At 26.6% G+C, this 12,711-nt stretch overlaps 1 pseudogene; it reads right to left on the bottom strand.

Moving 5' to 3' along the window:
* Positions 1-5,057: 5,057 nt before the first annotated feature.
* LOC108465139 (AT-hook motif nuclear-localized protein 24-like) lies at positions 5,058-6,299 on the bottom strand (annotated as a pseudogene).
* Between the last annotated feature and the right edge of the window lie 6,412 nt (positions 6,300-12,711).

Here is a 12,711-nt window from a genome sequence, read left to right as displayed (position 1 = left end):
AAGAATTTTAAAATACGATCCTTCTTTATAAAAAGCTCAAGTGTTAAAGACCCTCTCGTCTCAAAATATAAAATGTCACACCCAGTAAGTTAGGACTCGACATCTTAAATTTTCGAGAGCAAGCTTGCCTTTTATGAAATCTGTGTATTTTATTAAAAGGGTATTCGATTATTTAGAATAAACGAGAGAAATCGAAACCCAGTAAGTTAGGGCACGTTTTCTCGAATTCTCAAACACCGAATATTGCCTTTATTTCTAAACAAAATTCTTATTTCGAGATGACAAAATATCATACCCGGTAAGTTAGGGCACAACACTTCACATCTTCGAGAATAAGCACTTTTCAAAACTCGTATAATGATTTAAAAGAGTATTCCGTTATTTAGGTTAAATGGGAAAAGTCGAAACCCAGTAAGTTAGGGCACGATTATTTCGGACTACCTAATAACGGATTTTGCTCTTATGAAAGAATTGTTTTAATACATTGAACAAAAAGCAACGCGATTTATAATAAAATGTAAAAGCAAAATATAGCATTGATGTGTATAAGAATATAATAATGGTGCGACGGTGTCAAAACAATAACATGATCAACTGTAAAAGATGAAGTAAGATCAAGGCTATAATATGCAATTATAAACAAATGATAAACATGGCAAGAATAAAAATAACAATGACAACGAAAACAATAACGATAATAATAATAATGTAAATAACAATAGTACGAAACGATAATAACGCATGGTATTTAAATATGATAGTAATAATGTGAATATGAAGTAGTAGGGAGCACATGTATGTAAAACATATAATACCAGATTACAAATATGTATGCAATATTTATTAAAAATAGTAACAATAACAAAGACTGATAATGACGATATATAATTAAACACATAAATGTATATATTAAAAATAATAATATGTGTACGTAGTATTAAAATACATAAAATGCGATATTAATGACATGTATGCACACAAAAATATATGTAATATATTAAAAGATTGGACAAAGTATATGTAAAATATATACATATATAAAATGTATGTAATGTAAGATATGTGCTTAATAGGGAATATAATATATATATATTTAATGAAAGCATATGTGACACACAAATACTTAAAAACAATAGTATTAAGCTATTAATAATGCTATATAACATATATGTATATATACATGAAAATATATGCTACTATATGATAATAATGAAAATATAGAAATACAAAAAGGGCCATTATAATAAAAATATTAAATTAAAGTAATAGTATATGTACAAGAAACTATATATATAAATGTGTATATATACACATATAAAATGTACACTAATATATAATGATAATAGTGATAATGATATGCTAATAAATAGATATGGTATAATAATGGAAATATAAATATAAGATAATATGAGAAATAAAAATATAGAAGTGACTTAGTATTAAGGTATATACATAAAATACAATATTAAGTGATAAATACACGTAATAAGAAATGCATCCGTACATAATAAAAATGTGATATTTGAAATACTTTTATAGTATATATACATGCTAATAATAATAATAATAATGTTTAAAATAAATATTAACAATATTATGCAGTATATACATATATATTGAAATGAATGCAATGATAGTATTAGAAGTATGTACACAATATATATGATATATTTAAGAAATATATATATAGATATATGATATTTATATATGGTATAATGTTAATATGTATACGTATATAAAATATAATATAATATTAACATACATATGTGTTAATAAGAATAATAATATTGAAATTATTAATAATACTTTATAACATATATATATATATATAAGTATTAAATAAAATGATAATAATGAACTATTAATAAAAATACAACAATAATAAAATATGATATTATAAATAATATTAAAATAAAATTAGAATAATGAAAAAAAGGATGAAATTTGAATTAAAAATGGAACTTTGAGGCGAGTTTAAAATAAACAAAGGGAAAGGGGATTAACTTGAACACGCGAAATAAATGGAGGGGCTGATCATGAAATTATTCCAAGTCCTCAGAACGTATCGTTTCGATGCGGACCAAAGTGAATCAAAAGCCGAATTAATGGGCTAAAATAAAAAACAAAAGCAGAGAAAAGGGATCCAATTGAAGGAGATGGAAAAGGCAGAGGATTAGGGCATAAATACCCCAAAACGACGAAAACACGCGGATCCCTTGTTAGCGGGTCGGTCCGATTCGGGTTGCGCCTAAACGGCGTCGTTTTGGGTCAGGCACAGGCACCAAAGCGGTGTTGCTTTGAAGGCTATAAAGCCTAAAATCCTTCAAAATTTCATTCTTCTTTGGTGTTTTAAAAAAAAGAGAGCTCTCCTCTCTGCTGGTGGCCCGTGTGCTGATGAGGGCTCCGGCCAGTGACTGACCGTCGCTGTCAGTAGCACCGCCGCGCCGATCGCCAGTAGCATGCCCACATGCACGCGGTGGCCGGAGTTTCAAAAGGGTATATTTTTTACCTCCTTTTTTTTATATTTTTTTATATGTTTATAATATATGCGTATTTTTGAGTAAAATAGGTTAAAAAGAAAGAAAATAACGATGATAACTAAATGAAATCACCTTGGGCTATTAGATGTTTATTCTCTGTTTGGACTATTTTTGCTCTTGATATTGCTGTGGTCTTCTGCTCTTGCTAGTGTTTAAAATCAAAAATTGCTTTTTATTTTTTTTACCCCCCAAAATCCCCCGTACATCGTTTTTGATTCGGCCTTAAATAGCCATTACAAATCTTTTTTTTTATATTACATTGTCTCTCTCCTATTGTTGTCGCAGGCAAATGGTAGTGGAGCAGAGGCGGTGGTGGAGGTGCCACTAGCATTGAGGCAGTGGTGGGGGTCAGAAAGTATGGCTGAAAGTTAAGTATAGGGGCGGTGGCTAGGGTTTTTTAGGTTTCTTTTTGTTTTGTGTTTGGGTCATGTTATTGGGTTAGGGGTTTGGGCTTGAAATTTGGGTTTTGGAGTTAAGAAGTAGGGGTCCCAAAATTGGGCTTGTACATATATTTATTTTTAAAAATATAATTATTTTTTTACTAATCTTGTTTGAATAATTTAAAACTTTTAGCAGTGAGAGAGATAGTTTCCATGCATTTATAATTGACCAATGATCAACTAATTATACTAAAGAGTATGTGTTTAATATTAAAGGGAGGATAACACAAAAGGGATGTAATAATTATTAGAAAAATTACATAGGATGTTTATTTTTCTTATTAATTTTATTAATAATCGTATTGTCGAGTACTTCTTTAGACGAACATATACATACTATAATTTAATTTTAAATTTACTTGTTTAGAGAATGCTTTTTTAAGGATTATTGATAATTTTTTTATAATAATTGATACTTTTTTTAATTTAAAATTATGTAATTGTATAATTATATCGTACCATAGATGCAAAGGTAAGATCTATGTGCCTTGGTTGGTGGTTCAAACCCCTGTACGTGCAATGTGCATAATTAATATTTTGCACAATATTGACACATTTTTCATGAACTTGTAAGTCATATCTCTACTAATCGAGGCGCTCTCTAAATTCCATTAACCTTTTAGGCTCTCCTTAGAGCATGGAAGACAAAATCCCTACAAAGACAATATTTTTTTGTGGGTATGAGACACTCTAAAGCAAACACTAACCCTCAACAAATTTCAACAATATTTCTTGTGGGTTCAATTAATACTTGAACCAATTTATCGTTAATCAAATTAATTGAAATTTTAAATCTCTCAATCATTAACCAAATTAAAATTTTTTGAAACTCATTAATCGAACTGACTTAGTTTCAGTTAATAATTGAATCAACTAAAATTTATACATGTTTTTTAGTTAAAAAATTTAAAATATGACAAAACAAATACAATGGCAATGTTGTTTTTCCTTTGTTTTTAGTGTAAGGAAGTTTAAAAGAAAACAAAAATAACAAATAACACAATAGCAAAACTAAATTAAAAACATAATGGCAATGAAATAATCGATATGGGAATGAATATGAAATTAAAAAGAATAAACTATACCCATGGTTACTCTAAATAGGGTTTTTTTTTTGTCATTTTATTTTTTCTCAATTTAGTCATTTTAATTAAGATAATTATTCGAATTAGTGACTACTATTAAAAATTTTGTTAACCCACTAACGAATTACTGATATGACTAAGGGTGAGCAAAATCTGATTCGATTTGAAAAACTTGATAAAAAATTCAAATTTTGAATTAAATAGTTCGAGTTATTTAAGTTAATCAAGTTATTCGGATCAACTCGAATAAAAAATTAAGTTTTTCAATTTAACTCGAATATGAATTACACAATTCGCGTTATCTGAAAATCCGAATAAGAAAAGATAAAACTACGTTATTTTGATAAATGTTTACTTTTTTAAAAGTTAAAATTCAAAATAATTAAATTAAAAGGCAAAACTACATCATTTTGATAAATGTTTACCCATTAAGTTAAAAGGCTAAATCATTTTATTGTTCATGTAGTTAAATAATCTTGTATTTCGCCTACTAGTTAAATAATTGGTTCATCTAAACCAACATTAAGTATAAATAATAGGGTTCATTAACTCGACTCGATTTGACTCGAAATTTTTTGACTCACTTTGATTCGAAAAAAATTCAAATTGAATTTAATTGCTAAAATAGAATTTGTCAACTCGACTAACTCAAAAATATTTTACTCAATTTAACTCGACTCGACTAAATACTCACCCCTAGATATGACACTGACATATGACCTCTTTATAATTAGCTAAAAACACATTATTTTTATTTTTATTTTCTTTCTCTTCTCTTGCTTTTTTTCTTTTTTGTTTTCTGAGATGGCAGATGAGCCTTTTCTCATCCATTTAGCGAACACGAAACAAAACTCGGAAAATGTTGCTCAACAAACCCAGATTTCCTAATTATAAATCAAGTTTTTTAGTTATCATTCTCTTATTGGCTATAGTTGAGGCCTGAAGATGAAGCTGAACTGAATTCTCCAAGTAGTGGTAATGGAGATTGTTAGCTAGAACGGAGGGCGACCACATGTGGCCCAGAATGCCTCACTTGGTAATTGAATAGAATTGAGAAGATTTGATGGTAGTCTATGAAAAAGGGGCACATTTGACTCCTCCAAGTTGTGTTGTGCTTCGACTACATCTGGCGACGATTCAATTGCATCGCCTAGTATCGGAAGTTGCGGTGGTTCTTCTTCTTCCAATGGAAGTCCTTCATACGCGCGAGGTTACTAAATGAAGCTTCCATAATCACAATATGGCCTGAACAAGTTAGTGTTCGATAACACTGCCACCCATGATCTGCCCTTGCCCACCAACCAAATATACGGTTAGACCCGTGGCTGCAGGTGGTGCTGGTGGAGGCAAGAACGAACCCGACAATGATAACATCTCGAAATGCCCATGTAAGCTCATGATTGCACTAGTCGAGGTTGGTTGCCGAAGTGTAATATTAGTAACATTCCTAGTTCCGCTCATGATGCAAACACCTATTTGGTATCACCGAGTGAAGGTGGATACGTTGTCTCGACTTAGAAATTGGTCATGTTTAAGTTAGAAAATTTTTAGATAAAAATTCTTTAGGCTTTTATTCTTATTAATACTTTGGATGATTATAAGTTCATATATGATATCCAAATTGATTATAGTAACATATCCTAGAGATTAGTTTGGATTAGATCATGGCAATCGACTTCTCAAGTTTGGTAGATTAGAGATCAAACTACGTAAAACTTAGAAGCATATATTGGAGATTCAAAATTTATTCCGAGCTCTTTGAAGATAATCTATACGTTGTTTTAAGGAGAAGATTGATTGCAAATGATATAGTATGTTAGCAAGTCTCAATTCATTATAAAATGAGGAGACTTTTATAGGTAATATACCGATCTGAAAGCACTTATTTTTGTTCATTGTGAAACGTTTTCTGTGAGTGCATTAAGCGTAAAATCAAGTGTATCCTGACGAGTGTTAAATATTGTAATCACTTGTTGTATAAGTTACTAATACAGTGGATAAACCCTGCAGATATAAGAAAATCGAATTACATAAAATATGGTGTTTTTTTACTTTGACACTTATCTTAAACACAACTTTTGACATTGCTCAAATTTACTCGCAAATATCATTTTATAAATTTTATTTTATTATTTAATTTGAATCCCAATCAAATAATTCTCCTTTTGTAAGATCTACGTCTAATTAACACTATGAAAATCACATAATTAAAAATTAGGCAACAGGAGCCCCATGAACGTGCCTTATTTGGCTTCTTTTTCTCATTCTTAATTTGCATTGGACAAAAAAAAAGTAATCAAAAGCTTTTGCTTATCTTATAAAGCTGTTTCACCTTTAAAAATCACTTTTATTTTTCTTCATTAATTATTCTGCATATTCCTTAGCCCCGTTGTTATACTTCATAAATTACTTTATATAGCACAAAATATCCTACGAATATAATAATTTTATGACATAATAATTTATTTAACCCTCTAACTTTATAAAGAAATTATTTTAGCCCTCTATTTAATTTTTCACTTTTTTAACCCTTAAACTTGTGTTATTTATCAAAATACTATAAAATAGATGAAAAAAACGTTAACTTTAATGATGTGACATCTATGTGAATATCATGTCAAGTAATTAATCAAAATTTTAATTTTAAAAATTTAAAATATATATTATTTTAAAATTATTAAAATTAGTAAAAAGTACAAAAATATAAGAAATATTTTTAAAATATTTTTAATCTAAAAAATTATTAACGGCTGACATTGCATGCACATGGCAATCCACGTGCATGCCACGTTAACGAACGTTAATTTTTCCATCTGTTTTGGGGGAGATTTGACAAAAAAAAATGCAAGTTCAAGGGCTAAAAGATGTATGACTAAAATGACTTTTTTTTATAAAGTTAGAAGATTAAAAAATCATTATGCCTAATTTTATTAAATATAAAAATAAATATGATGGAAAAAGTTATAGTTATCATCATATTATAATTTGTTTTAAATAAATGTGTGTTTGATAAATTAAAATTTAACTGTTTATAAAAATTATATACTGAATTTTTGCTGTTAAATCTTTTAAGTGTTGAATTTATATTAAAAATGTTTGATAAAAGCAAATATTGGTTTTTAAAAGGTTATTTGTTTTTAATTTTAATCTTATTAATATAATATTTTATATTATTTCAAATAATTTTGGATGAAAATGTAATTTTATACTTTTTAAAAGGTAATTTATTTCAAATTTTAATAAATAAAATTTATTTATTTTTGTTAAAATGATTATCAAACACATTTAAATTTTAAATGTTAAAAATTTTCAATTTTCATTTTCGGTTTATCAAAAGATTAATATATCATGTTAATTATAAATATCATATTTTTACTTAGAATTTTAATAGTTTAATAATTTATATTATATTTATATCTACATAATTTAATAATAAAAACACTATATGTACACAAATTATAAAAATATACCCGAAGTCCTTTTAATATTTTTTTTCCAATTTGTAAAAGTTGTTTGGGCAGATTGCAAGTAAATTACTTAATTAATTGATCCAAAAAGAAAGTGAAAAGAATGGGCATCATAAATGAAAAGGGAAAGAAACAACGAAACAAAGAATAGGGTGCATTCCAATTGTAATTAAAATTTTATAGAAATTAAAAGAAATTTTAAATTTTTATAAAATAGTCAATCGTCAATTTTTATTTTTTTCGATTTCTATTTTTTTTATTGATTTTGAATGGTTAATTTAGAGATTGTTTCAATTTTTATATCCAAATCAATATATCAATCGGTTTTCGCTTCAGTCGGTCTGATCGACTGATTCGACTTGATTAAAATAAGACTATATATATCAAGTGTAAAATTACCAAGTTTAATCTCAATTTACATAGAGAGAAAGTTCAATAATTTAGTCCATTTTTTGTTTTTTAACCGTTTGCTTTTTTTGGATAAATATTAAAATTATACATAAATTTTAATTTAATGTGCAATGTCATATATAAACTTTGATTTTATGCGATTTTATATATAAATTCAATTTTCACAGATCATTAACAAATAATTATATTAATCCAATATGATGTATTCATTTCTTTAACTATATATAATTGAATCAAAATAGAAGTTTCTTGTGTATAATTGCACGGGTAAACTACACCATTAGTCACTAAACTATTTAAAAGTTTTCATTTAAATCATTGGGTTATAAAAATCGATGTTATATGACTTTCTCTGTTCGCACTACTGCACCAATTGAAAGCTCTCTTTCCCCTTCTCTTCTACAATTCAAATTTTTTTCATGAAATAACTTTGGATGTCAAGAATTTGCGAATTAAAATTCAAAAAAAAAATTCTCCGGTCTTCAACACTGACCATAAGAACAATTTGGAACTAAGATATGTTCTTCTATTCGTTGATAGGTACTAATCCATTGTACCGATCTCGAATCATTGCTAGGAACTCGCTCGCAAAACTTTAAAAAAAATCTTAACAACATAATGACTTAAATAAAAACCTTTTGAATAGTTCAATTACCAAATTATAACATTTTTTAATTAAGTGGCCAAAATGAAAACTTACCCATAGTGACACTTGAGAACTTAAATGTGTCTATGATGAAAATAGGAGATATATCAATCAACATGCAAAAGCATTTGATTTGGAAAATAGGTAAAAATGTGGTAAACATACTGTGGAGGCTCTTATACTAGGTGTCAGATTGTATTTTGTCACTTCTACTAAAAAATGGACAAATTAGTCCCTTTACATTAGATGAAAGATCAAACTTGTACTTTTTTTGTTTAAAATTTCATCTATTTCAACTATTAAAAACTAACATGACTGACAGAGTAACTAAATAGTGCACATAGCATGCCACGTGTACCTTATACTGACATACAAGGACCATTTAATTTTTAACGGTAGAAATGAAAGAAATTTTTAACAGAAGGATCAATTCGCTCTTTAATCTAGTATATGGACTAATTTGCCTATTTTTTCTAAGAAAAGAAAGCAATATGCAATCTGAATCCTAATAAAAAATCTCTAAAATACTTTTACAGTAAAAATGGATAAATCTAGTTGATGCATTGCTCTTGTTTTATATGAAATTAGTGTTATGTTAATTTTTGTTGTTTCTTGGATTAGTAGTGATGGGGAGAAATTGGTAGATGCATGCAGAATTGCTTCAGTGTTGTAGGAAGTACTAAAGGGTTATGGCTGGTCCTCAGATTCTATGATTTAGCCTTCTTTACCATAGTAATTTGTAATTATATCTGGATTTTGTTACCATGCATCTCATTTTTTTTTCTCCCTTTCAAGGCCCATTCTGACAGAGAGATCGGAAGGTAGAGATGAAGACAAAAGAGATTGACAGTAGATTGAAGCAAAAATCGTCATCTTTGAGAGCAATGAAGTCAAATGCCATAACTGAATGGAATACCTTTCACCAAGTTGTTGATATTATAATAATGTACTGTATGAAAACCACGTAAACTTTTTAAAATGTACTAAAATTTAGGGTACAAGTTCTTTTTCCTTTTTTCCACCAATTTTTAAATATAATACGGTGACTTATATTATCAGAAACTTACATTTGATTTCGGTATTTGATTTATTAGTTAATGATCCATTTAGATGAGTGGTGCATTTACTTGCGGTTAATGTAAAAATAAATGTGATAGTGAGATTAAATACTGTAATGTGAGACAAAAAAGAAAGCTAAACACACTGTACTAAAGGTAAACGCAAGAATTGCTTGTTAATAGTGTATGCGTGATAATGATTTGTTCTTGGAAGTGGAGTGTGACTTACACAAAAAAAAAAGTTAGATTTAATACTTAATTTAGCTAAGTTTTGAGTTATAGTTAAAAATATCAGTATTTTTTAACAATAATTTAAATTTTCAAAAAATCTTTTGAAATTATAAAATTTAAAATTCCCAAAGAATAAAAATATTTCTTTTCAAATTCAATGTGATTGTTTACTTGTTGACAAATTGGTACCATTTGTACCTTCTCGTTCTTTAATATTCTTTTATGTATTAAGAACAGGCTTCTAGTTTACTATATCTAAATCAGAAATGATGCATTTAGAAAGTAATTTAGGTTTTATTTGGATAAAACAAAGTAATTAAAGAAAAGTGTAATTATTAGGGTAGTAATTATGATCTCTTGTTGTTATAAAAATTGTAATTTTCTATACATGTTTAGTTGATAAAGTGCAATTACATCGTAAATATTTATGTCATGTTTGGTAGTACAAATAATTATACGGTTGCATAATTTATATTTTTAAAAGATTAATTACTATAAAAATTATTAGTATGATAAAAATAGTTTCTAAACAAGTATCAAAATTAAAATCAAATCATCACATGTATTATGTTAGTTTAAAAAGTAGTTGATAATAAGATTTATAGTAAAAATAATAAGAAAAATAAATATCATATGCATTTTATCTAATTGTTCTAGTGCATATTTGTTGGGTTATTCTCTCTATAATATTTAACGTATACTCTTTATTATCACCTCTTGGTCCTTAACCGATCGAGTTTATCATCATTTGAATCTGAATCTACATCATTAAGATTATAATGACCCCTTCTTCCATTTACTCTTCGTAGTATGAATCATCTCAATTCCGCCTATAATTGAAGTTATGAAATATGTAACATAATAGAACGATCCAACCTTTTTTTTTATGCTATACTAAAGTGATGTGGTTAATATGAGAAATATTTTTTTAGAACAACAAATGTCTTCTTAACCACATTTTGGAGCCTTGAATGTCTCAAATTGAAGAGTTTGTGAGTTGTCTTATAATGTTTGTGTCTAGCATTATTCTCTCAAATGGTATCGTACCCCACAATATGGTGTAAGAAAATATTTTATATTTGTATAATTATATAGCATCAACCTTATAGTATTTGAGTTCACTATCCAAATAGCTTGTAGCTTTAATTATAAAAAACTTATATAAATTTAATTTGGAAAATTAATTATACTATAGTTTATATCTATTTTATAATATGCAAATTAAGTAAAAGCTAATATAAAATTTATAATATATCATCTTTATAAATAATGTTTTATAAATTGTCCCATAACTTTCCTAATACTTCTTATAAATAACATGAATTTTGCCATAAAAGTTATTTTTATAAATAATTTTTTTATGAATAAGCATATTATTTTTATAATATATAATATGGATAAATAAATAAATTATGTTCATACTTCTTAACCATAAATTTTACAAATAAACATATCATAATTTAAACACTTTTATAACATGTAAAAATAAACTTTTGAACATAACTTTAATTTTTTAGGATTTAAATAATATAATTTTTGTTATAAATTTATAAAATACAAAAATTATTTTTATAATATAATAAATTTTTGTCATAACCACCCTAAGCACTCATGCATGTCAAATTTAGTCCCTATACTTTTGAATTTTAAAAATTATAACTTGACCTAAACGACAACAGTTAAATACATTTGGTTAAAATTTGCTATTTATCTTATACTTTGCGTAAAATTGTAGATTTAGTCAATGTTATTCAATTGATTATTCTTAGTCCCTATGCTTTTGAAATTTCATCGCTGACATAAACAGCAGCAGCCAAATCCACAAACTTTCATTTTTTTAGTAACGTGAAAATAATATAACTGACATGATATTACACATATGATAATATGTTTGTTAAAGAAAATTATGAAAATAATAAAACTTAATGAATTTAACAATTATCGTAAATCCGTAACACATGCATGATACAAAAATTAATAGTAGAAAAGATAATCTATACACAACAAAAAAAAGTCGGTGGACATATATATATATACACACACACACTTTACTTTAGAAGGTGACCCACAGAGAACCTACTTTGCTCCACGAGATAATATCAGTATATACTTAAATGGAGTCATCGGCCAACCTTTATGGACTCACTGAAAAATACACCCACTATAATTAAAGATTCTAATCGGATCAATAATCATGAAATTCCTACTTTATGAGAAAGTATTAAATTTTTATTTTCATTAATTCAAATTTTAATCTTAATAAATTTTAAAATATATTGATAATTGATAATAGCTTTATATTTTTCAAATCCAAATAAGATTTGGATATATATTCAAGAATAAATTTGTTTGTATATTTGAATAATGGATTTTAATTATAATTATTTAGATTTATTGTTTATAGTTCCTTTTGTGATTTTATTAGTAATTATACTTGAATTTATATAAAATTTGTATTTGGCCAAATACTTATTGTAGTATAAAATATTTGTCTCAATTATATTTTCATAGAAGTTGACCTTAGATTTATTTTTTATATAATGCTTATTTTATTAATAATTTCTAAAATCCTTAAATTTAAAAAAATTAAGCTTGATCAAATCCATATCCTCATTATTGACGCTATAGTAATGATACTAAGCGAGTTAATGCTCAATTTATGATATTAGATTTGCTAATGAGTAAAATTGAGTCGCGATTCAATTTAAAAAATTACTCGTAACTTGAAAATTTATGAATATGATAATAACAAAATATTATATATATTAATGAAGGTTTGGAATTATTGATAAAAATTAAGACTCTAAATTTTGAGTATATAGGTTCAAAGTTC

Source organism: Gossypium arboreum, chromosome 11 (assembly GCF_025698485.1).
Source record: "Gossypium arboreum isolate Shixiya-1 chromosome 11, ASM2569848v2, whole genome shotgun sequence".
Taxonomy (NCBI): Eukaryota; Viridiplantae; Streptophyta; class Magnoliopsida; order Malvales; family Malvaceae; genus Gossypium; species Gossypium arboreum.
The sequence above is the reverse complement of the archived record's forward strand: the minus strand, read 5'-3'. Positions and strand labels throughout refer to the sequence as shown.